At 35.0% G+C, this 2,500-nt stretch overlaps 1 long non-coding RNA gene across 1 annotated transcript in view; it reads right to left on the bottom strand.

The window, feature by feature from the left end:
- The window catches only part of LOC142535705 (uncharacterized), a 2,937-nt gene extending 943 nt beyond the window's left edge, over positions 1-1,994 (bottom strand). The window contains exons 1-2 of the long non-coding RNA XR_012817715.1: positions 862-1,994; positions 1-29 (exon numbers count right to left, since the gene is read on the bottom strand). The exon at positions 1-29 is cut by the window's left edge and continues 943 nt beyond it. This is a non-coding gene — a long non-coding RNA (uncharacterized LOC142535705). The remainder of the gene's footprint in view (positions 30-861) is intronic.
- Positions 1,995-2,500: the final 506 nt, after the last annotated feature.

Genomic DNA, 2,500 nt, shown 5'->3' with positions numbered 1-2,500 from the left:
CCGATTCACCTTTTGATATAATTGCTATGCTTAGTGTGTGACTCGTTGGTTAGGGTTAGGATTAAAAAAAAAGACCAGCCCCATAGTATGAAAACCAACTCATCACTTCGTATTATCTGGATCTAAAGAACCAGACAAAATATGATAAATTGGTCATATCTTTGTAGCAACTGAAATCTTTTAACTTTAATTCTAAGTTTAAAACAATATACAGAAGAAGGGTGTGGATAAACGGAAGGATGAGAGAAAGAGAGAAAAAGAATATCAATATTGCTATAGAATTCCAATATGTAAGGTCTATGTATAAGTCCTCTCAAAAAAACAGTGTAATAAAGCATCAATACTAGTTGATTCATCCATAATGAACTAAATATTAAACGAATCAGAAGAAAGAAATCAAGAGCTTCGAGCCAATAAAGACTAAGAAGGTTGACTCAAGAATAAATTGGATTATTAGCTCCATTGCAAATTCGGACCTAACCATTAAGTACGAGGCGATGGGAACGATGGAACCTGTGAACGCAAAAGATTTTATTGAACAAATGAATCTTAATGATTCGCTAGTCGGGACGGCGAAATGAACCGGAAATCTATTCATCTATTCTGAGAAGTCATGAACAAGTCCTAGCGCGGAAATAGAGATTGCAAGAGTAAATATTCGCCCGCGAAAACTTTATTTTTTTATAAATTTAAAAAAAAAATGTGAATATCTATTTAATATAGATTAAAATCTAAGTGAAATATAGATTAAAATCTAAGTGAAATTCCATTTTGAAGCCTTTTATTCGCGAGGAGCTGAATGAGAAGAAACTCTCACGTCCAGTTCTGTAGTAGAGATGGAATTCCAAAACACCCATCAACTATAACCCCAAAAGAACTAGATTCCGTAAACAACATAGAGGAAGAATGAAGGGAATGGCTTATCGAGGTAATCGTATTTGTTTCGGTAAATATGCTCTTCAGGCACTTGAACCTGCTTGGATCACATCTAGACAAATCGAAGCCGGTCGACGAGCAATGACACGAAATGCACGCCGTGGGGGAAAAATATGGGTACGCATATTTCCAGACAAGCCAATTACCATAAGACCTGCTGAAACACGTATGGGTTCAGGGAAAGGATCCCCCGAATATTGGGTAGCAGTTGTTAAATCGGGTCGAATACTATATGAAATAGGTGGAGTAACTGAAAATATAGCTAAAAGGGCTATTTTAACAGCAGCATCGAAAATGCCTATACGAACTCAATTTATTAGTTCGGGATAAAAAAAAGAACCCACAGAAATGAGTCTTTAGGGATGAAAAAAAGACCACACAGGTCTCTTTTTTTGGACAAACAATATTTCTTTTATTTTCTTCATCCTTTGAATTGGAAGAATAGACTAAAAAATTGATATGATTCAACCTCAGACTTATTTAAATGTAGCGGATAACAGCGGGGCTCGAGAATTGATGTGTATTCGAATCATAGGAGCTAGCAATCGTCGATATGCTCATATTGGTGACGTTATTGTTGCTGTGATCAAAGAAGCATTACCAAACATGTCCCTAGAAAAATCAGAAGTAGTCAGAGCTGTAATTGTTCGTACCTGTAAAGAACTTAAACGTGACAACGGTATGATAATACGATATGATGACAATGCCGCAGTTGTGATTGATCAAGAAGGAAATCCAAAAGGAACTAGAATCTTTGGTGCAATTCCTCGGGAATTGAGACAATTAAATTTTACTAAAATAGTTTCATTAGCTCCCGAGGTATTATAAAATAAAAAGAGATCGTGAAATCTTTATAAAGAAATAAATTAAGAACTAGATTAATTCCTAGATTGTGTCTCACGTATATACCTTTCAACTTCATATTCATAAACCAATAAAAAAAAGAAAAACATGTTAATTATATCCAATTTTGAGACATCAATCATTTTAGTTCATCATGGGTAGGGACACTATTTCTGAGATAATAACCTCTATACGAAATGCTGATATGGATAAAAAACGAGTTGTCGTATAGCATCTACTAATATTACCGAAAATATTGTTAAAATACTTTTCCGCGAAGGTTTTATCGAAAACGTCAGAAAACATCAAGAAAAAAACAAATATTTTTTGGTTTAACCCCTGAGACATAGAAGGAATAGGAAAAGACCCTATAGAAATTTTTTAAATTTTAAAACGGATTGGCCGCCGACTGGTTACGACTATATCTAACTCTCAACGAATTCCTAGAATTTTAGGTGGGATGGGGATTGTACTTCTTTCTACTTCTCGAGGTATAGACAGACCGGGAAGCTCGACTGAAAGAAAATTTAACTTGCGGAGAGTTGTTGTGTTCTCTATGGTAAGGTTCGGTTAAATCCCAACGACTCCTCTTCTATTTGTAAAACAAAGAAGTTGTCTAATAGCGTTTCTCGTAATTTTAGTGATACTTCAAGGGGGCTTTACCTGGAATGAAAGAACAAAAATGGATTCATGAAGGTTTAATTACTGAATCACTTCCCAA

Source organism: Primulina tabacum, unplaced genomic scaffold (genome assembly GCF_025594145.1).
Source record: "Primulina tabacum isolate GXHZ01 unplaced genomic scaffold, ASM2559414v2 Contig1112, whole genome shotgun sequence".
Classification (NCBI taxonomy): domain Eukaryota; kingdom Viridiplantae; phylum Streptophyta; class Magnoliopsida; order Lamiales; family Gesneriaceae; genus Primulina; species Primulina tabacum.
This window is presented reverse-complemented; position numbering and strand designations above follow the sequence as displayed.